Here is a 12,592-nt window from a genome sequence, read left to right on the forward strand (position 1 = left end):
ACAACAAGTGGATTGGACTATGAGCACAGGATAAAAGCGAGAGCACACAAGGGAGGGGTGAGGATAGGTAAGACACCTAAAAAACTAGCTAGCATTTGTTGCCCTTAACGCAGAGAACCTAAAGCAGATACCTTAAAGCAACTGAGGCCAATATGAAAAGGGGAACAGGTACTAGAGATTAGGTTAGATCAAAAAGAATTAACCTGGAAGGTAACACCCACACACAGGAAATCAATGTGAGTCAATGCCCTGTATAGCTATCCTTATCTCAACCAGCAAAAACCCTTGTTCCTTCCTATCATTGCTTCTACTCTCTCTACAACAAAATTAGAAATAAGGGCAAAATAGTTTCTGCTGGGTATTGAGGGGGGGAGAGGGAGGGGGCGGAGAGGGTGGTAAGGGAGGGGGTGGGGCCAGGGAGGAGAAATGAACCATCTGTTTGCCCTCAGAGAAGCTTTGCAGAAATGACTGTCCTCCCCGAGCTTTACATGCTCTGGCATAGTTTCTGGTGTTCCTGAAACCTGCCGTTCTCTCAAGACATGGTAACAATTTCACTGACTAGGGAATCCTAAGCATTCCTCGGCTATAGACTGTGTGTGCCTGTGTATTTCTCAGATCAAAGTGAAGTGATTTCTTTGTCGACAGGAAGAGAATTCCTATGATCACTTTTAGGCTCTTGGCAGGCAATGTGTGTGTTTACGTGTTTTCTTTAAGTTATGAACACTGAAGCCTGGAATAAGAAGCCCTGGTTCCCACTGTGGAACATTTTGTATCCACATGAAGGAATACTTCCGCCCCCCACGTTTGGAGATGTTGTTCTGAGAGGCACCTTGGTTCATCCTAGTTTTAGGGCATTTTCCTGGCTGATTTTATGGCAAAGGGCTTGAGGTGATTTTTTGTACTCACCCTGAAATAGTGTTCCTGTCCTCCAAACTGTGGGTTCCACGATGGGTGTTCTGTGGAACAGGACAGAAATGTCATGGCAGTTCAACCTTGAACGAGCTGAGGAGGTAACGTGGCGGAGAAAAACATCCCCAGATGAGAAGATCTTGTCAGGAAAGTGCCACAGAAATGGCTGTGGTGTGGAGAAGGAGGGGCCTTAGAGGGAGTGCTAAGGGGTCTGACCAATCAGGAAAGACTTGGCTGAGTGGTCTGCCCAATCAGGAAAGACTTGGCTGTGATGTGACAGTGGACTCACCACCCCTGAGACTTGGAGGGTCCTGAGGCAGTTGCTGCCTGGCCTGTTGCTATGGCAGCCCAGCCAGCCAAGCAGGAAGAAGCTGGAGGAAGGTGCCCTTGTCTCGTGTGGAAGAATTCTCTGTCCATTGGGTTGTAGGGCGGCGGGGCAGGTTTGGCAGGAGTTCATGGGTGTACTTAGCACATGAGGATGGGAGGCTTCCATTCTTCATGGCTAACCTCTGTTAGCCTTCCGCAGAGATTTGAATGTCCACAGGGCTTTGTGCCGTTTGGGCGTGGAGCTCAGCAAGGAGAACAGGCCACCCTGGATCTCACTGTTGTGCAGAGGCTGCCTTGACTTCTGCTTCTCACCCTGACTCCCTGATCTCTGGGTGTGGTTCTATCTGGCTGCTAGGTGGAATGAGATTACATGGAGGCACAGGCACAGGCACAGGCACCTGGTGATCTGGCATGATTTCTTCTCCATCCCTCAGGGTCCACTCAAACACCGGCAAGGAATGTTGGAAGAAATTAACCTCATTCACCAGTGTTTCCATGTGTTCATTAACTCTTGGTAGTGCTGAATGGTGCTTTGTTAGATGAAAGCCCAGAAATTCACTTACTCCAAAGTAGTTAATGTTCCTGGAACAGAGCCCACTGTGGGTGTGTTTGTGTGTGGGGGCTTGTGTGCGGTGCTGAAATCTTTCTGGGTGACTGTCTGTTAGATACTCTGTTGCACATAATGTCTATCAGGATGCTTCCTGGAAGTCAGGAATTTTGGGTTTGGATCAACATTGCATTATCAGAGATCAAGTCTAATCAATGGACAGAGGAGGAAGTATCAGATTTGCTTGAGTATGCCCAGTGCATGTCCTGCTATCATGGTGGATGTATGTATGTACACCTTTGCCCTGCGAGAGAGGATTTGAATTCAAGTGATCGCTTCCTGCATGGCCTGTGGTACATTAGGCCTTAGTTGTTCATTGGCATAAAGGTGGTTGTATTTCTTCCCTCCAAAAACATTGGTGGATACGATGTCACTTTAGGTGTTTTTCTGCGTTTGATCTTTTTGGACGTGCAGACAGTGGCCCCTAAGTAGGTTAACGCCAGGATTTCTGCTCTTGCGGGAAGCATTCCAAGTACATTGCATATAGGCTAGGTTCCTCTGTGTGTGTGTTTGAGTTTGTGTGTGTGTGCATGTGTAATATGTGTAGTTTCCTTTGGAAATAATTTCTTTTCATCTTGTAATACCTTCACAGAGAACCAAGTATTTCACGCTCATCGAGTATATATTCGCTGTTTAGGCATGCAGAAGACTCCTTGAATCAAAATCTGTCAACAACAAAGTGGGGATCGATGGAATGCTCCGGGCTCTCTGGTGTTCAATGACTTCTGGTCTCGCTCAACCTTGCTCTTCAGTAGATGCAAGGTCAGAAATTCATCTACAAGGTGACGATTAGAATATCAGCAGTTGGTGCGTGCGTGTGTTTGTGATATTTTTGTTTCCGTTGGCCCTCACTGACTTGTAGGAGTTAGGTTCATTTCCAAAATCACTTGAGGAACAGCCTTGTGTCGCTCTGACTTTATGTCTTCAGTTCCATGAAGGAAAGATGTTGTGTTTGGCCTGGCACCAAAAACCAAAAATGGTATGTTCTCCCTCATATGTGGACATTAGATCAAGGGCAAACACAACAAGCAGATTGGACTATGAGCACAGGATAAAAGCGAGAGCACACAAGGGAGGGGTGAGGATAGGTAAGACACCTAAAAAACTAGCTAGCATTTGTTGCCCTTAATGCAGAGAACCTAAAGCACATACCTTAAAGCAACTGAGGCCAATATGAAAAGGGGAACAGGTACTAGAGATTAGGTTAGATCAAAAAGAATTAACCTGGAAGGTAACACCCACACACAGGAAATCAATGTGAGTCAATGCCCTGTATAGCTATCCTTATCTCAACCAGCAAAAACCCTTGTTCCTTCCTATCATTGCTTCTACTCTCTCTACAACAAAATTAGAAATAAGGGCAAAATAGTTTCTGCTGGGTATTGAGGGGGGGAGAGGGAGGGGGCGGAGAGGGTGGTAAGGGAGGGGGTGGGGCCAGGGAGGAGAAATGAACCATCTGTTTGCCCTCAGAGAAGCTTTGCAGAAATGACTGTCCTCCCCGAGCTTTACATGCTCTGGCATAGTTTCTGGTGTTCCTGAAACCTGCCGTTCTCTCAAGACATGGTAACAATTTCACTGACTAGGGAATCCTAAGCATTCCTCGGCTATAGACTGTGTGTGCCTGTGTATTTCTCAGATCAAAGTGAAGTGATTTCTTTGTCGACAGGAAGAGAATTCCTATGATCACTTTTAGGCTCTTGGCAGGCAATGTGTGTGTTTACGTGTTTTCTTTAAGTTATGAACACTGAAGCCTGGAATAAGAAGCCCTGGTTCCCACTGTGGAACATTTTGTATCCACATGAAGGAATACTTCCGCCCCCCACGTTTGGAGATGTTGTTCTGAGAGGCACCTTGGTTCATCCTAGTTTTAGGGCATTTTCCTGGCTGATTTTATGGCAAAGGGCTTGAGGTGATTTTTTGTACTCACCCTGAAATAGTGTTCCTGTCCTCCAAACTGTGGGTTCCACGATGGGTGTTCTGTGGAACAGGACAGAAATGTCATGGCAGTTCAACCTTGAACGAGCTGAGGAGGTAACGTGGCGGAGAAAAACATCCCCAGATGAGAAGATCTTGTCAGGAAACTGCCACAGAAATGGCTGTGGTGTGGAGAAGGAGGGGCCTTAGAGGGAGTGCTAAGGGGTCTGACCAATCAGGAAAGACTTGGCTGAGTGGTCTGCCCAATCAGGAAAGACTTGGCTGTGATGTGACAGTGGACTCACCACCCCTGAGACTTGGAGGGTCCTGAGGCAGTTGCTGCCTGGCCTGTTGCTATGGCAGCCCAGCCAGCCAAGCAGGAAGAAGCTGGAGGAAGGTGCCCTTGTCTCGTGTGGAAGAATTCTCTGTCCATTGGGTTGTAGGGCGGCGGGGCAGGTTTGGCAGGAGTTCATGGGTGTACTTAGCACATGAGGATGGGAGGCTTCCATTCTTCATGGCTAACCTCTGTTAGCCTTCCGCAGAGATTTGAATGTCCACAGGGCTTTGTGCCGTTTGGGCGTGGAGCTCAGCAAGGAGAACAGGCCACCCTGGATCTCACTGTTGTGCAGAGGCTGCCTTGACTTCTGCTTCTCACCCTGACTCCCTGATCTCTGGGTGTGGTTCTATCTGGCTGCTAGGTGGAATGAGATTACATGGAGGCACAGGCACAGGCACAGGCACCTGGTGATCTGGCATGATTTCTTCTCCATCCCTCAGGGTCCACTCAAACACCGGCAAGGAATGTTGGAAGAAATTAACCTCATTCACCAGTGTTTCCATGTGTTCATTAACTCTTGGTAGTGCTGAATGGTGCTTTGTTAGATGAAAGCCCAGAAATTCACTTACTCCAAAGTAGTTAATGTTCCTGGAACAGAGCCCACTGTGGGTGTGTTTGTGTGTGGGGGCTTGTGTGCGGTGCTGAAATCTTTCTGGGTGACTGTCTGTTAGATACTCTGTTGCACATAATGTCTATCAGGATGCTTCCTGGAAGTCAGGAATTTTGGGTTTGGATCAACATTGCATTATCAGAGATCAAGTCTAATCAATGGACAGAGGAGGAAGTATCAGATTTGCTTGAGTATGCCCAGTGCATGTCCTGCTATCATGGTGGATGTATGTATGTACACCTTTGCCCTGCGAGAGAGGATTTGAATTCAAGTGATCGCTTCCTGCATGGCCTGTGGTACATTAGGCCTTAGTTGTTCATTGGCATAAAGGTGGTTGTATTTCTTCCCTCCAAAAACATTGGTGGATACGATGTCACTTTAGGTGTTTTTCTGCGTTTGATCTTTTTGGACGTGCAGACAGTGGCCCCTAAGTAGGTTAACGCCAGGATTTCTGCTATTGCGGGAAGCATTCCAAGTACATTGCATATAGGCTAGGTTCCTCTGTGTGTGTGTTTGAGTTTGTGTGTGTGTGCATGTGTAATATGTGTAGTTTCCTTTGGAAATAATTTCTTTTCATCTTGTAATACCTTCACAGAGAACCAAGTATTTCACACTCATCGAGTATATATTCGCTGTTTAGGCATGCAGAAGACTCCTTGAATCAAAATCTGTCAACAACAAAGTGGGGATCGATGGAATGCTCCGGGCTCTCTGGTGTTCAATGACTTCTGGTCTCGCTCAACCTTGCTCTTCAGTAGATGCAAGGTCAGAAATTCATCTACAAGGTGACGATTAGAATATCAGCAGTTGGTGCGTGCGTGTGTTTGTGATATTTTTGTTTCCGTTGGCCCTCACTGACTTGTAGGAGTTAGGTTCATTTCCAAAATCACTTGAGGAACAGCCTTGTGTCGCTCTGACTTTATGTCTTCAGTTCCATGAAGGAAAGATGTTGTGTTTGGCCTGGCACCAAAAACCAAAAATGGTATGTTCTCCCTCATATGTGGACATTAGATCAAGGGCAAACACAACAAGCAGATTGGACTATGAGCACAGGATAAAAGCGAGAGCACACAAGGGAGGGGTGAGGATAGGTAAGACACCTAAAAAACTAGCTAGCATTTGTTGCCCTTAATGCAGAGAACCTAAAGCACATACCTTAAAGCAACTGAGGCCAATATGAAAAGGGGAACAGGTACTAGAGATTAGGTTAGATCAAAAAGAATTAACCTGGAAGGTAACACCCCCACACAGGAAATCAATGTGAGTCAATGCCCTGTATAGCTATCCTTATCTCAACCAGCAAAAACCCTTGTTCCTTCCTATTATTGCTTCTACTCTCTCTACAACAAAATTAGAAATAAGGGCAAAATAGTTTCTGCTGGGTATTGAGGGGGGGAGAGGGAGGGGGCGGAGAGGGTGGTAAGGGAGGGGGTGGGGGCAGGGAGGAGAAATGAACCATCTGTTTGCCCTCAGAGAAGCTTTGCAGAAATGACTGTCCTCCCCGAGCTTTACATGCTCTGGCATAGTTTCTGGTGTTCCTGAAACCTGCCGTTCTCTCAAGACATGGTAACAATTTCACTGACTAGGGTATCCTAAGCATTCCTCGGCTATAGACTGTGTGTGCCTGTGTATTTCTCAGATCAAAGTGAAGTGATTTCTTTGTCGACAGGAAGAGAATTCCTATGATCACTTTTAGGCTCTTGGCAGGCAATGTGTGTGTTTACGTGTTTTCTTTAAGTTATGAACACTGAAGCCTGGAATAAGAAGCCCTGGTTCCCACTGTGGAACATTTTGTATCCACATGAAGGAATACTCCCGCCCCCCACGTTTGGAGATGTTGTTCTGAGAGGCACCTTGGTTCATCCTAGTTTTAGGGCATTTTCCTGGCTGATTTTACGGCAAAGGGCTTGAGGTGATTTTTTGTACTCACCCTGAAATAGTGTTCCTGTCCTCCAAACTGTGGGTTCCACGATGGGTGTTCTGTGGAACAGGACAGAAATGTCATGGCAGTTCAACCTTGAACGAGCTGAGGAGGTAACGTGGCGGAGAAAAACATCCCCAGATGAGAAGATCTTGTCAGGAAACTGCCACAGAAATGGCTGTGGTGTGGAGAAGGAGGGGCCTTAGAGGGAGTGCTAAGGGGTCTGACCAATCAGGAAAGACTTGGCTGAGTGGTCTGCCAAATCAGGAAAGACTTGGCTGTGATGTCACAGTGGACTCACCACCCCTGAGACTTGGAGGGTCCTGAGGCAGTTGCTGCCTGGCCTGTTGCTATGGCAGCCCAGCCAGCCAAGCAGGAAGAAGCTGGAGGAAGGTGCCCTTGTCTCGTGTGGAAGAATTCTCTGTCCATTGGGTTGTAGGGCGGCGGGGCAGGTTTGGCAGGAGTTCATGGGTGTACTTAGCACATGAGGATGGGAGGCTTCCATTCTTCATGGCTAACCTCTGTTAGCCTTCCGCAGAGATTTGAATGTCCACAGGGCTTTGTGCCGTTTGGGCGTGGAGCTCAGCAAGGAGAACAGGCCACCCTGGATCTCACTGTTGTGCAGAGGCTGCCTTGACTTCTGCTTCTCACCCTGACTCCCTGATCTCTGGGTGTGGTTCTATCCGGCTGCTAGGTGGAATAAGATTACATGGAGGCACAGGCACAGGCACAGGCACCTGGTGATCTGGCATGATTTCTTCTCCATCCCTCAGGGTCCACTCAAACACCGGCAAGGAATGTTGGAAGAAATTAACCTCATTCACCAGTGTTTCCATGTGTTCATTAACTCTTGTTAGTGCTGAATGGTGCTTTGTTAGATGAAAGCCCAGAAATTCACTTACTCCAAAGTAGTTAATGTTCCTGGAACAGAGCCCACTGTGGGTGTGTTTGTGTGTGGGGGCTTGTGTGCGGTGCTGAAATCTTTCTGGGTCACTGTCTGTTAGATACTCTGTTGCACATAATGTCTATCAGGATGCTTCCTGGAAGTCAGGAATTTGGGGTTTGGATCAACATTGCATTATCAGAGATCAAGTCTAATCAATGGACAGAGGAGGAAGTATCAGATTTGCTTGAGTATGCCCAGTGCATGTCCTGCTATCATGGTGGATGTATGTATGTACACCTTTGCCCTGCGAGAGAGGATTTGAATTCAAGTGATCGCTTCCTGCATGGCCTGTGGTACATTAGGCCTTAGTTGTTCATTGGCATAAAGGTGGTTGTATTTCTTCCCTCCAAAAACATTGGTGGATACGATGTCACTTTAGGTGTTTTTCTGCGTTTGATCTTTTTGGACGTGCAGACAGTGGCCCCTAAGTAGGTTAACGCCAGGATTTCTGCTCTTGCGGGAAGCATTCCAAGTACATTGCATATAGGCTAGGTTCCTCTGTGTGTGTGTTTGAGTTTGTGTGTGTGTGCATGTGTAATATGTGTAGTGTCCTTTGGAAATAATTTCTTTTCATCTTGTAATACCTTCACAGAGAACCAAGTATTTCACGCTCATTGAGTATATATTCGCTGTTTAGGCATGCAGAAGACTCCTTGAATCAAAATCTGTCAACAACAAAGTGGGGATCGATGGAATGCTCCGGGCTCTCTGGTGTTCAATGACTTCTGGTCTCGCTCAACCTTGCTCTTCAGTAGATGCAAGGTCAGAAATTCATCTACAAGGTGACGATTGGAATATCAGCAGTTGGTGCGTGCGTGTGTTTGTGATATTTTTGTTTCCGTTGGCCCTCACTGACTTGTAGGAGTTAGGTTCATTTCCAAAATCACTTGAGGAACAGCCTTGTGTCGCTCTGACTTTATGTCTTCAGTTCCATGAAGGAAAGATGTTGTGTTTGGCCTGGCACCAAAAACCAAAAATGGTATGTTCTCCCTCATATGTGGACATTAGATCAAGGGCAAACACAACAAGCGGATTGGACTATGAGCACAGGATAAAATCGAGAGCACACAAGGGAGGGGTGAGGATAGGTAAGACACCTAAAAAACTAGCTAGCATTTGTTGCCCTTAACGCAGAGAACCTAAAGCAGATACCTTAAAGCAACTGAGGCCAATATGAAAAGGGGAACAGGTACTAGAGATTAGGTTAGATCAAAAAGAATTAACCTGGAAGGTAACACCCACACACAGGAAATCAATGTGAGTCAATGCCCTGTATAGCTATCCTTATCTCAACCAGCAAAAACCCTTGTTCCTTCCTATTATTGTTTCTACTCTCTCTACAACAAAATTAGAAATAAGGGCAAAATAGTTTCTGCTGGGTATTGAGGGGGGGAGAGGGAGGGGGCGGAGAGGGTGGTAAGGGAGGGGGTGGGGGCAGGGAGGAGAAATGAACCATCTGTTTGCCCTCAGAGAAGCTTTGCAGAAATGACTGTCCTCCCCGAGCTTTACATGCTCTGGCATAGTTTCTGGTGTTCCTGAAACCTGCCGTTCTCTCAAGACATGGTAACAATTTCACTGATTAGGGAATCCTAAGCATTCCGCGGCTATAGACTGTGTGTGCCTGTGTATTTCTCAGATCAAAGTGAAGTGATTTCTTTGTCGACAGGAAGAGAATTCCTATGATCACTTTTAGGTTCTTGGCAGGCAATGTGTGTGTTTACGTGTTTTCTTTAAGTTATGAACACTGAAGCCTGGAATAAGAAGCCCTGGTTCCCACTGTGGAACATTTTGTATCCACATGAAGGAATACTCCCGCCCCCCACGTTTGGAGATGTTGTTCTGAGAGGCACCTTGGTTCATCCAAGTTTTAGGGCATTTTCCTGGCTGATTTTATGGCAAAGGGCTTGAGGTGATTTTTTGTACTCACCCTGAAATAGTGTTCCTGTCCTCCAAACTGTGGGTTCCACGATGGGTGTTCTGTGGAACAGGACAGAAATGTCATGGCAGTTCAACCTTGAACGAGCTGAGGAGGTAACATGGCGGAGAAAAACATCCCCAGATGAGAAGATCTTGTCAGGAAACTGCCACAGAAATGGCTGTGGTGTGGAGAAGGAGGGGCCTTAGAGGGAGTGCTAAGGGGTCTGACCAATCAGGAAAGACTTGGCTGAGTGGTCTGCCCAATCAGGAAAGACTTGGCTGTGATGTCACAGTGGACTCACCACCCCTGAGACTTGGAGGGTCCTGAGGCAGTTGCTGCCTGGCCTGTTGCTATGGCAGCCCAGCCAGCCAAGCAGGAAGAAGCTGGAGGAAGGTGCCCTTGTCTCGTGTGGAAGAATTCTCTGTCCATTGGGTTGTAGGGCGGCGGGGCAGGTTTGGCAGGAGTTCATGGGTGTACTTAGCACATGAGGATGGGAGGCTTCCATTCTTCATGGCTAACCTCTGTTAGCCTTCCGCAGAGATTTGAATGTCCACAGGGTTTTGTGCCGTTTGGGCGTGGAGCTCAGCAAGGAGAACAGGCCACCCTGGATCTCACTGTTGTGCAGAGGCTGCCTTGACTTCTGCTTCTCACCCTGACTCCCTGATCTCTGGGTGTGGTTCTATCCGGCTGCTAGGTGGAATGAGATTACATGGAGGCACAGGCACAGGCACAGGCACCTGGTGATCTGGCATGATTTCTTCTCCATCCCTCAGGGTCCACTCAAACACCGGCAAGGAATGTTGGAAGAAATTAACCTCATTCACCAGTGTTTCCATGTGTTCATTAACTCTTGGTAGTGCTGAATGGTGCTTTGTTAGATGAAAGCCCAGAAATTCACTTACTCCAAAGCAGTTAATGTTCCTGGAACAGAGCCCACTGTGGGTGTGTTTGTGTGTGGGGGCTTGTGTGCGGTGCTGAAATCTTTCTGGGTCACTGTCTGTTAGATACTCTGTTGCACATAATGTCTATCAGGATGCTTCCTGGAAGTCAGGAATTTGGGGTTTGGATCAACTTTGCATTATCAGAGATCAAGTCTAATCAATGGACAGAGGAGGAAGTATCAGATTTGCTTGAGTATGCCCAGTGCATGTCCTGCTATCATGGTGGATGTATGTATGTACACCTTTGCCCTGCGAGAGAGGATTTGAATTCAAGTGATCGCTTCCTGCATGGCCTGTGGTACATTAGGCCTTAGTTGTTCATTGGCATAAAGGTGGTTGTATTTCTTCCCTCCAAAAACATTGGTGGATACGATGTCACTTTAGGTGTTTTTCTGCGTTTGATCTTTTTGGACGTGCAGACAGTGGCCCCTAAGTAGGTTAACGCCAGGATTTCTGCTCTTGCGGGAAGCATTCCAAGTACATTGCATATAGGCTAGGTTCCTCTGTGTGTGTGTTTGAGTTTGTGTGTGTGTGCATGTGTAATATGTGTAGTGTCCTTTGGAAATAATTTCTTTTCATCTTGTAATACCTTCACAGAGAACCAAGTATTTCACGCTCATCGAGTATATATTCGCTGTTTAGGCATGCAGAAGACTCCTTGAATCAAAATCTGTCAACAACAAAGTGGGGATCGATGGAATGCTCCGGGCTCTCTGGTGTTCAATGACTTCTGGTCTCGCTCAACCTTGCTCTTCAGTAGATGCAAGGTCAGAAATTCATCTACAAGGTGACGATTGGAATATCAGCAGTTGGTGCGTGCGTGTGTTTGTGATATTTTTGTTTCCGTTGGCCCTCACTGACTTGTAGGAGTTAGGTTCATTTCCAAAATCACTTGAGGAACAGCCTTGTGTCGCTCTGACTTTATGTCTTCAGTTCCATGAAGGAAAGATGTTGTGTTTGGCCTGGCACCAAAAACCAAAAATGGTATGTTCTCCCTCATATGTGGACATTAGATCAAGGGCAAACACAACAAGCGGATTGGACTATGAGCACAGGATAAAATCGAGAGCACACAAGGGAGGGGTGAGGATAGGTAAGACACCTAAAAAACTAGCTAGCATTTGTTGCCCTTAACGCAGAGAACCTAAAGCAGATACCTTAAAGCAACTGAGGCCAATATGAAAAGGGGAACAGGTACTAGAGATTAGGTTAGATCAAAAAGAATTAACCTGGAAGGTAACACCCACACACAGGAAATCAATGTGAGTCAATGCCCTGTATAGCTATCCTTATCTCAACCAGCAAAAACCCTTGTTCCTTCCTATTATTGCTTCTACTCTCTCTACAACAAAATTAGAAATAAGGGCAAAATAGTTTCTGCTGGGTATTGAGGGGGGGAGAGGGAGGGGGCGGAGAGGGTGGTAAGGGAGGGGGTGGGGGCAGGGAGGAGAAATGAACCATCTGTTTGCCCTCAGAGAAGCTTTGCAGAAATGACTGTCCTCCCCGAGCTTTACATGCTCTGGCATAGTTTCTGGTGTTCCTGAAACCTGCCGTTCTCTCAAGACATGGTAACAATTTCACTGATTAGGGAATCCTAAGCATTCCGTGGCTATAGACTGTGTGTGCCTGTGTATTTCTCAGATCAAAGTGAAGTGATTTCTTTGTCGACAGGAAGAGAATTCCTATGATCACTTTTAGGCTCTTGGCAGGCAATGTGTGTGTTTACGTGTTTTCTTTAAGTTATGAACACTGAAGCCTGGAATAAGAAGCCCTGGTTCCCACTGTGGAACATTTTGTATCCACATGAAGGAATACTCCCGCCCTCCACGTTTGGAGATGTTGTTCTGAGAGGCACCTTGGTTCATCCTAGTTTTAGGGCATTTTCCTGGCTGATTTTACGGCAAAGGGCTTGAGGAGATTTTTTGTACTCACCCTGAAATAGTGTTCCTGTCCTCCAAACTGTGGGTTCCACGATGGGTGTTCTGTGGAACAGGACAGAAATGTCATGGCAGTTCAACCTTGAACGAGCTGAGGAGGTAATGTGGCGGAGAAAAACATCCCCAGATGAGAAGATCTTGTCAGGAAACTGCCACAGAAATGGCTGTGGTGTGGAGAAGGAGGGGCCTTAGAGGGAGTGCTAAGGGGTCTGACCAATCAGGAAA

The sequence above is a fragment of the Castor canadensis genome, chromosome 12 (genome assembly GCF_047511655.1).
Source record: "Castor canadensis chromosome 12, mCasCan1.hap1v2, whole genome shotgun sequence".
Classification (NCBI taxonomy): domain Eukaryota; kingdom Metazoa; phylum Chordata; class Mammalia; order Rodentia; family Castoridae; genus Castor; species Castor canadensis.